The 12,256-nt window shown below is 43.4% G+C and overlaps 1 long non-coding RNA gene across 1 annotated transcript in view; it reads right to left on the bottom strand.

The window, feature by feature from the left end:
- The window catches only part of LOC138304454 (uncharacterized), a 45,466-nt gene that overhangs the window by 15,205 nt on the left and 18,005 nt on the right, over positions 1-12,256 (bottom strand). The window lies entirely within an intron of this gene.

Here is a 12,256-nt window from a genome sequence, read left to right as displayed (position 1 = left end):
CATTCTCCATTTGGCCCTCAAGTAGAGTGTCTGTCAGGCTGAGAAAAGGTCAGCCTGACAGACACTCCTCATGTTCAGGTCAGGCAGGCAGGAGCTAGGCATGTGTTATTTGTGCAGGCTCCTGGCTGCCTGAGCTGAACTTTGCTTGACTGAGCAGGTCACAGCTCCTGTGGGCGTGACCTCCTCGGCTCAGCAAAGGTCCTCAAGGCCCTTCCCCTCGGTGATGAGGGACAGTGTCACACATTGACTCCGACCTGGATGTTTCAGTTTTAAGCCCTGAAGCGCCCAGGGCCGAGTGTCAATCAGTGACACATCATCACAGAGTGCAGGGGTCAACAGTCTCACTGACCCCATCACACTATGACGAGGTTGGGGCTGCTGCCTTCCCTCGTTGGCTGACCAAAGGTAAGGCAGCAGTCCCAACCCTCCTGGGACCTATGAGGCTGGGCTGCAGGTAAGTGTGTGTTTTTTTAAATAATGTTTGCTGCATGTGCTAGTATGTTTGAATATTTAGTAATGAGTGTTGTGAATGGATGTGTGTGTGTGTGTGTATGTGTGTGTCCTGTTCAACCCCCCTCCTAAAATTACTAGCCGCCACTGGCATGGAGGCAGGCAAATAGATAGTCCTGATTCCACAACATCAGAAAAGAAGAATAACAAGCAATTAAGAAAGTGAAAATGATTGAGAAAGTGAAAAGGAACTGGCTCTCAGAATGTCAAAAATAGATGAGAAAGCTGATCTATTGGCAAATCAGCTGGCAATGCACTGGAGCATGAAGGTAAAGAAGAAAGTCAAATGTAAGTTTCTTCTTATGCCTAAAATTTATTGGAAACACTTTTCTACTGAAGAAGTAGGTATAGTCTTAAACCCATTCCTATCCAAAATGGTTGCTTCTCTAGTGTTGGAAGTTGGATTTCCAATTCAAGATGGTTCCGGTCTTTTTGCCTGTGATGTCACTTCCTGCCTAGACTATATGCAAGGAAGCTTAGGTCAGATAAAAATGTCACAACACTTCATCACCCTCATTGATGTTTTGTGCCCGTGATGTTTGCTCAATTTTAATGCAGCAGTATTCCTTATTAGAGTTCCTTGCTTAGAACCCTATATGTTGGGCTCTTTCTCAACCCTGACTTAGTGTAGTTTTAATGTTTGGCACTCACCTGTTCACCAGTTTTACTCCACAAGTAGTGTAATCCAGTGGGAACAAGATGTGATTCAAGAAGCTGAGTTCCCCATGCCACCTGATTGTTCGGCAAGATTGCAGACCAACAAATTTGCACTGTGCTATTACTCAGGGGAGAGTGAAACTGGATGGGGGGACTTCCGAAGTTTCAAAGTATGGCGATAGAGCAAGACTTAGTCAACTTAGTCATTATTGTGAGTCTATTTCCTTAGAAACGTTAAGCATGCATCTCACCAACTAGTACCTACAGATCTACGGTGGTAAATGTTTCTAATTCTCTGTTAAAGGTCTCCAAAGACCTCCGTTCGAGCGGTAAAGCTGCCTTAGGAAAATAACTATTGCAGAGCTCACTGTGAGGATAGCAACCAGCCATGAAGCGGGAACTCCAAACAACTGCCCAAACATTGGATCAGACTGACAGCAAGACAAGAAAATCCAGACGACGAAAACACAAATCTGAACAGCATGGTAATTATTCTCGTAAGTATCTTAATAGAAGGCTTGGCCTCCGAAAGTGGCTTTATGTGGACTGCACCTGGACGCCGACTTTCAAGGTGGGCGGAGCCCTCAATTGACACAGTCGAGGAAACAGAAAAACTACACTGTGTCCACCGCGACAGATGAATCTTTCAGGTTCACTGCCCTGCTTATGTGCCCAGCGCAAGTGCGTCCTGGCAACCATGACAGTAGTGTTGCTACCTTGCTTATCAACTCCTCGAGCCTTCATAATCTTCAATCAAGAACAGCCAATATTTCCAAGGAGACTTTTTCTGCCCTTTTCCAGTACAGGGTGGCACCGTGGCTACTGGGAGACGTTGGCCTTTCCTTCAGGCAAAAAAAGACAACATTCTAAGGGTTCAGTCCTTGACAAAAACAAACATTAAAAACAGTAAAGTAGATGAAAGAGGGCAGAAAGAACAAATGACTAGTAGTAGAATTCAGCTGGCATTAGCATAGCATTAACAGGTCTTAAATATTACAAGTTGCTATTGTATGGTAAGTACTTGTGTTTTAAATTTTACATTTTATTGTCATTATTAAACTTAAGAAGTATTTACACGCTGCACAGCTGACAAACATCAAGATTAGCTTCCAACACCGATACCATCCAACCCAGTTCTCATGTCGGCAACTACCAGTATGATTAACTCTTTCAATGCTCCTACTAGGACACAAGAAAATCTGAAGAGTGGTCAGCATCTTTTGGTCCATGAACTGCTACTTTTGATTAGTGACTGACTTTTCTAGAGGATTTGTTTGGTACACTAGAAGTGATATGGGACAGACGGTAGCAGCAAGAGAAAGGTCCAAATAGGGCTTTTAGCAGTGGCATGACTGCTGCTGATTTGCAGGGATGGCTCCTTCGCCATGGCGAAGAAGCATCACCCCACTGGCTGAGCCAGAAGCAGAAAAATAAAATGCTAGTTTTCTATTGTTTTATGTTTGTGCTTCTGGCACAGCAGTGTGGGGAGGAGCAGGGCTGAGCCACGGGAGGTACGAGGGGGAGAGTGCACCTAAGTGCAGATGTGTGCTTGGCCACCCGCCTGAGGCCGCCCAAACATACATGTGCACTTAGGGTTCTCAGAAACAGCACAGACCCTATGGCTGTGTCAGAGCAGCAGTGACTACAGCTCAGACCAATCCTGATGCTGCTTACATGCAGCCGCCGCTGGATTTAAGGGTAGAGGGTCCACAGAGGTGTTTTTTTATTTTATGCACCGGATATAGTATTCACAGAACAGTAATTCTTTGCTTTAGTAATAAAAGATACCGCACATCGTAGATGTCATTCAGGCCAGTCTGGGTACTGTCAAGCAGGTCCATCCATTTACACTCTTGTTCATCCAACGGTCAAAGGATGTTGCCTCCTCTGCTGTCCAAGGAAACCACATCTGCAACCTGCCTATAAATTTCATCCTTGGTATGTCCGCATTCCATGAAGTGTCATACCACCGATGCCCCTTCCAATTTGCATTTAATTCTGCTTCTGTGTTGAGCAATATCTTGTTGCACCATTTGTGTCATTTGCCCCACATACAATTTCATACATAGACATGAGATTATGTATACAACGTTACAAATACAACGGTTGGAGAAAGAGCATAAGTTAAAAACTGTCATTTGTCTCTTAGTATTAGAAGTAAATCTACAAACTGTACATCCACTGTATTTATAGTGGCCTAAATCTTCTGGAAGGCCGCATATGGTTCTTTTGTCACCTTTTTTGTGAGTGGCTTTATGTGCTCTTACAATGTAATCGCCAACATTCTTGTTCCTCTTGCATGCAAATAGGGGGACCTCCTTACATGTGCCTTGTACTAGATGCCAGAGTCTGGTGATGATTTTTTCACTTGATTTCTTGCTAGTGAGAAGGTACTCAACATCACTATTCTCTCAAGAGATACCTCCCTTTGGCTGGGTGGCAGTAAACGTTCCCTCGGGCAGAGCCAAGCCTTTTCCATTGCTCTAGTAATGATTATCTTTGGGTAGCCTTTGTCTAGAAGTTCGAGTTTAAGTAGTATGAAATCACAGGTCAGGTGTGATTTTGTTTCATGATCGTTTAGCACATTACTAGCAAAGTTGATACGGTTTTGAAAGGGAATCCTAATAAACGTGAAGGATTGTCCAATGCACCAGTGGTACCTAGTTTGAGGCATGAAGACACCAGGAAAGCGGCAGGAAAAATCCACCTGGTTCGCAGACAGACCTCTGTTAATAAAGTTATCTCAGACTATCTGGGGAAAACAATTTCTTAAATGGAATACTATAGTGCCCAGTCCAGATCACATGGAAAGGAGGGTTCTTCAGAGATCAACAGACCTATCAAATGGACAGAATTTCAACAAATGGGTAGCACTACTGACCAACAAATTATATTTAAATGAGGCTATATTGTCAAGGAAAACTTGGGGTAGGGAAGCAAAGGTTGGTACAGCCAAACAGTAATATGCCTAAGAACAATATTAGTTTACACCTTGATGTGTTAGAAAGTCGATCAAAAGGTCTATAAAAGACAGAGAAGCATTGGGCTCCTCTATACCAGTGAAAGGCACACCCAAAACAGGTTTGAAAGGATAAAGCACTCTTGTGGAGCACCTGATATGGATAACAGAACTGCAGATGCCACGAAGTATGCTGAAAACAAAGTCCTCCCTCAAACTTGAGGGATGTGTTATACTTGGCTTTAGGATTGTCCTAAGAGACAATAAAAGCACTTGATTTTTTTGTAATAGGTTGGTGTTTATGCACACTTCTATAGACAAAATACCTTATGCAGAGTCACGCATTATGTTATCAAGACAATTTTATTCTGCCCTACTGAGGAAAAATTGAAGAGCAGTGCTTTGAGAGAAAGCCGGTTGGAGTTTTTGGAACTCTGCATTAAAATTTGATTGGAAGCCGAATAGACTTTCAAACCAGGGGGCGTATAAGTTCTTCCGCTGTAGCTTAGAGAGGAATCTGTGTCAATGCGCAACAGTATCTGACAAGATACAGGATATTCACCTCAGTAAACATAGAGCAGTAAATGAAACAAGATAGGTGACTCCTGTCTGCGCCTGTCCCAGAGGTGTGCTCATCTAAAGCACACCTTTAGCAGACTAGTGGTTTTAACTGCCATGAAGTATGTTGGAAACAGAAAATCCACCCACCACGCGCCAGTACCCAAGAATATTCCATGAGAAAAGAGTATTTCTAGCTCAATATGTCAAAAGTTACTAAGAAATTTGTATACCGAATTTAAAGTAACTATTGGCACCTAGCAAAATGTAACTAGACATTTTTCGCCTGGCTCATTTATCTAATTTAGACAGAAATGTGTTGCTAGCCCTAAAGGAGGAATATGGGGGAGTACCTTTGTTTGCAAAAACCCTGCATATTTGAATATATTTTAAACATAGTAAAAATAATAAATCAATATTTGTTATAAAAATATTTTCAGAGATGCTGACACTTACATCTTACTATACAGGGTTCACAATGCAGCAGTTATTTCGAGATTTTCGAGATTAGTCCGAGATTTGATTTTGCGTTTCTTTAGGGTCTAGTGCCTCACATCTTAATGGATTTCCCAGCGAAACACCCATTTAATAAATATATGCGGTCAGAATGACTGTTTGTTGATAGAAAGATGTGATTCAAGAAGTCCTTTGGTTAGAACAGAATAAACTAGAAGTTCTTTTTGAGGCACTGCTTTCAGAATTAAAGAAGTGAATCTTTTAATACAAAAGTGAGTACATTTAGGTGTGTGCTCTACTGAGAGTAACGTCGTATGAGTTTTACACAAATCATACGATGCTCGGAGGACAATGATAAAAAACAGTGAGCACCTGTCTAACTCTTTTATTTGTGGATTGAAAATTCTGCATTTCTTAGAGAAAGCAGTCAGCCATCGTCTGAGATACACATAGTTTCAGTGAAAGGATCCTCTGCGTGCTTCTGATTCCCTTTGGACCACCACTGGGCACACTGCCTGAGCCACTCTGCCATCTGCACTTGGATTGGTTCTGTATATAAACTACTCAACTGCATTATACCCAATCAGGATGGCAGAGAAGCTAGGGCATCATCTGATGGGAGATCAGGGGGAAAGGCAGCACTTCTGAAAGGCGGGTTAGGGAGTTTTGGGTAGCTCAGATAACAGGAGCAGCTGTCCCCTAAAAGGGCAATGACAGATTCAGTAACATGTCAACTGTGTTGGGCGTATGGGCAGTAGGTAGGGCTGAGGCACGGCCGCTTGGCAGATAATTATATACACTGAGAGGAGGAGTTTCTTGAAGATATGGGGTTCAGTTTCTTGTGGATGTCGAGAAGGGATAGAGCCTGATGGATCTGGAAATGCCAGATACGGTGGGGGCGGGAGGGGGGCAGAGATGACTACGTTGCACACAGTGCAGCTGTATTCAGTGTTAGGATGATGGGCACATGTAAGGGTGGTGCCTCTAAAAGGATGGCACCGTTGGTGCAAATTGAGTCCCAGGTTAAACTACTACCTCTTGTGACTGACTCTGCCTAAACTAAAGTAACAATATATGGCTCATTTAGGCAATGTTTGTCTTTTTAAACAAAAACTTGTTAAACAGTTGTGAAGTACATTTGACTGAAAATTAAAAAGCGAAAAACTAATAATGCTATTCAGTGACTATTCACTCTACCACTTTAATGACCCCAAATGCTGCACACTCTCACCATGCACAGCAGTGTCTGTCAGTCTGGTAGTTAGTGTGTTCCTCTTACTGTGCAATGATCTCCCAACACTTAAACACCTTCTAAGCTTTATTTCTCCTAAGAACCTTTTCTTGGTAGCTCTTTGCAATTCTCCGCTGTCGTCATGTTAGTGTTGTTTCTTCATTGCTGTTACAGAGGGAGCCCCTTTACATCGTTTTGGTGGAGCTATTGCTTTCAATGCCTACTTCTCACTGGTGAAAAAGCTACTCTTTCTGATAGATGCTTCGTCTGAAGTGGGAAGAAATCCTGGAAGATAAAGATGAGTGCATAGTCAGATGTCCGATTAAACTTTAGAGATGCGTAAAATTGGTGAGGAGATGCTGATCATGGTGCTGCTGGAAGACTGCTAAGACGTCTGCCCAGAGCCAGGCTGGGAACTTGGCAGGCTCCTAGGACGTGTCTGTAGAGGCACTTTCTACCAAATGAGCCATTGTTAATGATTCTTCACTTGTAGGAAAAGGAGACTGAGATCTAACACCCGGCATATAAACTGTTATGCCGCTGCTGTTTTTCCTTCCAATAAATCACATCCGTATTGTACCATTTGATGTTGAGGGCATTGGACTGGTCTTGTTTGACACCAAGGACCCAATTACTGTCAGTTAGTACTCAATGTTGACACTGTTTTGCCTTTAAAGATCTTACCACCAGTAGGCCTCACTCAACTGTCACAGGCTATCCCACTGAAAAAGGATCTCCTTTTCTTGAATCTAAGCTGAGACGTTTGTACCCATCCCAGCTCAGCTGCCAATTACACGTTAGTGCTGGAATGCCAAGACATGCTTTTTAGGTTGAGCGCACAAGAGCTCTGACCTGTTGTAATCTATCTGTGGGCTTTTAACCTCGCCCACCACACGACCATCACTCGTTCATGGGCTTGCCTCTCAAAAATCCTTTATTATTATTGGTAAATCATTTACATTTGTCCCTCCTCTGGGCGGTTCGGTTACCGCCTTAGTCATCGACCCTGTTACATGAATAATCGCATGATTTCCGATATGTTTGACTGCGAGCAAACTTCTTTTTCCTTTTGTGTCCCTCCTTCATGCTTATGCTCATGGCGGCTGTGGCACTTTGAATTGGCTCACTTATGTCAACTGTTTTACTTTTCATTTTCAATTTAAGTGGAAGAAAAGTCCAGTTAGGAATTTACAACGTAAACAGCTCTAACTCGAACAAACGCGAGACCCAGTACATTGCAAATGCTTGCGATGACAAAGAAAGCAGATGAACAGACTCCCTTATGAAAGTCTTTGCTACTGGGTCAATACATCGTTGCCCTGTGGGATTTCCTGTGGCTCCAAAAGTGTACTATTCCCCAGGTTACTTGACAAATATCTAGACGTAATTCTCGCCTCTATGGCAAGAGCTAGCCCTTCTAACTAACACTTCAGTTCCCATGTAGTGCACTCTTTCAGTTAACAGTTTGAGTCTCATTACCTTATCGATCAAAGGATTCACCAGCTCAGTTCAACCTTATTAAAGTAGTCTCTTCCCAGTACAAACACTGCTGTTTATGAGTTATGGATTACAATGTTCACATCGTGCCAAACATAACCTTTGTAAAGCAGGCAGCACAGTGTCATTAGAAGCTTTCTAACAGACTGTTCCAAAAAAGGGCAACAAGTACATCCCATTAGAGAAACACTGATCGCAAACAACATCTGTAGCGCAAAGAACCAGTATAGTTGTTGACTTTGCTTTACAAAAATCATTAAGGTCACATAACTGAAGTGTGCACAAAACTGACATGATTTCGGGTAAATATATAAGAACTAATAAAGCAAATTTAAGGAATTAAAAACACCATAGTACTTGTGGGAAGTTGGAGAAGTCCTTACTGAGGACCATACATTACCCACTACTTCAAAATGCTGAAACCTTCTTTTAACAGCATGCAGATAAAGGACTGCTTTCAATCCACACCTCCTAATGACCTATCACTGGAGCTGCATTAGTTATGGACTCTACACTTCCAATTGCACAGCAAGCTGTGCACTTTTTTCTCGAATACTATACATTACTCCTTCCTCTATTCAAGGGTCCTACAAATGTACATAACCAACCTCAGTTACAAAACGTATACACACAAATCGGCGTTGTTTGGTACTAGTGGTCCATTATACTTGAAAACATTTAAAAGGTGGGCAAAGCTTTTCAGACAAGTTAAAGGGTGAATTTACATGTCTGTGTTCTGCATTTCTTAGAGAAAACAAATACAGCCATCGTCTGAGGTACAAACAGGTTCAGTGAAAGGATTCTCTATGTGCATACTTGGTATGTCGTTACATGTATACATTTATGTGTTCTTGCCATTTGTGCTAAGCCTTTAATTGCAACCTGAACAGTTGCCATTTCTTGTTACTTATTCAACACCTTCATTTTCAGATTGGATACTTGCCTCCTGAGGCAAGACTCTCTATTCCATCCGTTGTATTGAACTATGAAATTACTGATAAAACCCCATGATTTTATCATCAAACATTCACAAGATACTTGACACTGTCCAGCCTTTAAATGATGTAAAGGTGTATTAGGTGGTTTGAGCTGTGTCCCACAGAAGGTCACATTTTAGGTCTGCACCACTGTCCGCGTCTGAAGACATGTTTTACAAACTAAGCTGCAGCCTAAGTAGCCCACTTTTACCGTAGGCAATGTCCAGCTAATTCCGTGCATGACTATGATGCTCCACATTGCTTGCGATTGTCCTTATCAATGGATGTCTACAGACTGTCTCAACCTGTTAAATTAAATTAACCAAGCTGAAGGCTTCTCTGCATGGTGGATATCTTAGTCCATGGGGACCATACACTCACTCACCTGCTCAACCGCCTCGATACCCTCACATGATTAGTGAGCTTTACACATCAACATAACAAAGCCAATAAGTCTATCTGGAAACACTGTTCCTTGGCAGCCCCGCACGTTCAGATATTTAGGCATACGCATTTACAACCATAAGGAGGACTTATTCGACGGGAACCTTAAGAGGGTGGTGTCCTCCATTAGATCCCAAATGGCTTTCTGGCAAACACTGCCGCTGTCGGTGGCGGGTACGATCGCACTGTTGAAACGAACTACCACGCTTACTGTACTATTTTTCCAACCTCCCCCACTATATACCGGCCAGTTTCTTCAGGGACCTGGAGCCCAAGTTGAGAGAATTTATCTCATACGAGGTGCGCTGCAGAGTTGCGCTTAGGAAGTTATACATGCCACTGGAGAGAAGTGGTCTATTGGCTCCTAATCTGGAACATTATTACTTGGCTTCTCAGCTCCAGTGGGTGTCCAAATGGCTAGCAAGGCCTTCATCTTACTGATACGGCGACTACTGCGGCCCCCTGGTCCCTCGTGCAGGTGACGCACCTGTTTCACCCTCTCACGCGCTCGGCGCCGCCGGGGCAGATCTTCCTTAGGGTGGCCCACAGCTGCTACCGAAGGTCTCTGGGCCTTACGGGTGAGACTGTTCCGTTTGCCCCAGCCTTGGCACTGCTGGGTACTCCTCGTGGCTCCAAAGTCACGTCGGAAGCTGAATTACGCGAGTGGCATGCGGCAGAGCTGTGCACGTTGGGCGATCTGTAAAATGATGGTAGGCTGCTCTTGTTCTTTGTACTGGTCCGGGAAACAGGCCTTCCCACGGGACAGTTCCTGCTATATAATTCGCTGTTGCGATCTTTATCATCTAAGTGGGGAGACCTGTCGACCGCACCCCTGGCCCATCTGCTGGTACAATACATACAGGTGATGGGGCAGGGACGACACCTGATTAGGTGGTTCACAAATGCGCTGCGTATGCACACGACCCTAGAGTACCCCACACTGCGCACGGCTTGGGACAATGATTCGGCTACCCCGCTCACAGACGCGCAATGGAACTCTATTCTCTCCAGTCACATTAATGTACCCCGCAACTCCAGATTTCGCCTGATACAGTTCTATATAATTCACAGGGCATACCTTACGCCAGCTCGCATTAACAGATATTTCTCCCGTTGCGATGCAGCTTGCCCCCATTGCTACCACATTAATGCAGATATGATTCACATGTTATAGTCCTGTCCCTCCTTACACTGTTACTGGAGAGCAGTAGTAGGCTGCTTGTCAGAGTGCATGACACGTCCAATTCCTTTCACATGGGAGGTCTGTGTGCTGGGCCTCTTCCCTAGGAGCACGCACCACAAGGCTGCTGCAAGCTTTTTGGACCTGGGCTTAGTAACGGCTAGAAGGCTGATAACTCGTAGGTGGAGGTCTGCAGAGGCGCCAACTGATCTGGCTTGGAAGCGATCGTTTGAGATCTGGGCGGGTGCGGAGGGGGTGGCATTGAGACGGGAGGATGCGCTGGGGTTACGCAGGTATCCATTGTAAGATAGCTGGGAGACAGTGATGGAGCACTTGCGAAGCCCAGGAGCAGGCTCAGGTTTGGAGGAATCAGACTCGTAATTGTGATGGAAATGTGCCCAATCCAAAAATAGGAGCGCATGGTGGTGCCTGCCTGAGCACTAGTCGCTAGTTCTGTTTTCGTCTTAAAGGTGTAGGCGGGGTCAACACAGGCAGCAGGCATCTGGTGCTTAAACACGATCCCATCATATGTTAGCGCGCACATGAGTCATAGAGGGGCTTCCGCACGCATGAAGGGCACGTTTATTTAACTGTCAACCACTTGAAGATATAGTACTCCGTTGTTTGAAATCGTTATTATTGTTATCTGTTGCTTGCTCTAAGATCAGCACTTACATTAACAACTCTGTACAAATGTATTGATCTTTGCGTAAGTACTAGGGGGGCACTGCGGCATCCATTGCCCTGCATGTCGTACCAGAGACCCAAATTTTCCTTGCATGGATCATCCGCACTCGGTGTGAGCGTGTCCTGCTGTATGTAAGATTTAGTAGAGCACATTTGGGAATTCCATTCAGAGCTCTGATTGCAATAGCCAGTGTGTTTTGATATCTGCTTTTCATTAGTATAACTACGCAACATGACTGGCAATTATGAATATTTGCTGTACTAATGTTGATGCAAAGTCAAAATGTTACGATGTGGCGGAAAAAACAATAAACAGATTTCTGAAAGAAAAAAAAACCAAAGCAAATAAGTCTAGTTTAATGTGTTAAGTACGTAAAAACAGGCATGCAAAAATGAGTGTCTTGTTGCATTGCAGTCTGCCTCTTTCTGAACACCACTGTCTGTAAGATGTTTTTTTTTCGTCAAGCTTGAGGTATCATACAACAGGTCACACACTGATATAGCCAAGGAGGCTGTGCGTCTTTTGCTTGTTTTTCAAAACAATAAACAAAGTAAATAATGTTTAATGTAATTTAAGCTTGCTATGATTTTGTGTAGTGTCTTTATCACAAACGCCTTGAGTCAGGTACCAAACTTGCAAGAAACCAATGTGGGATGGATGTTCTACAGGTCCATTAGCATTTGACATGCCATGATGCAAAATTTGTCACAGACAAGCAGCCATTCCAAACAGAATCATTTTTCAGTATGTGTAGAAAGCCGGGTACTGAAAATGAATCATCAATGTGAAAACATTACAAATGTTAAAGAATATTAAAAAATGACGAGTAATGTGAAAACATTACACATTTTAATGGATAGGATCAACTGGTTCTGCAAGTCAATCAGAAGAGCAGAGGTCCCTTGACAACAAACACATGAATTGAAGTTAAACAGCTGTAAATCTGCATTAATGGATCCAGGAAGTTGTATAATTACAGGCGCTGTAACCACACAAATCCTAAACAGAAGTGAAATATATTAAACACGTTTTCCTGTTTTAGCATAGCTGTAACCCGTGTAAGCCATATTTTGTCCTTATGCTAACACTGACTACAAAA

This window comes from Pleurodeles waltl, chromosome 7, assembly GCF_031143425.1.
Source record: "Pleurodeles waltl isolate 20211129_DDA chromosome 7, aPleWal1.hap1.20221129, whole genome shotgun sequence".
Taxonomy (NCBI): Eukaryota; Metazoa; Chordata; class Amphibia; order Caudata; family Salamandridae; genus Pleurodeles; species Pleurodeles waltl.
The sequence above is the reverse complement of the archived record's forward strand: the minus strand, read 5'-3'. Positions and strand labels throughout refer to the sequence as shown.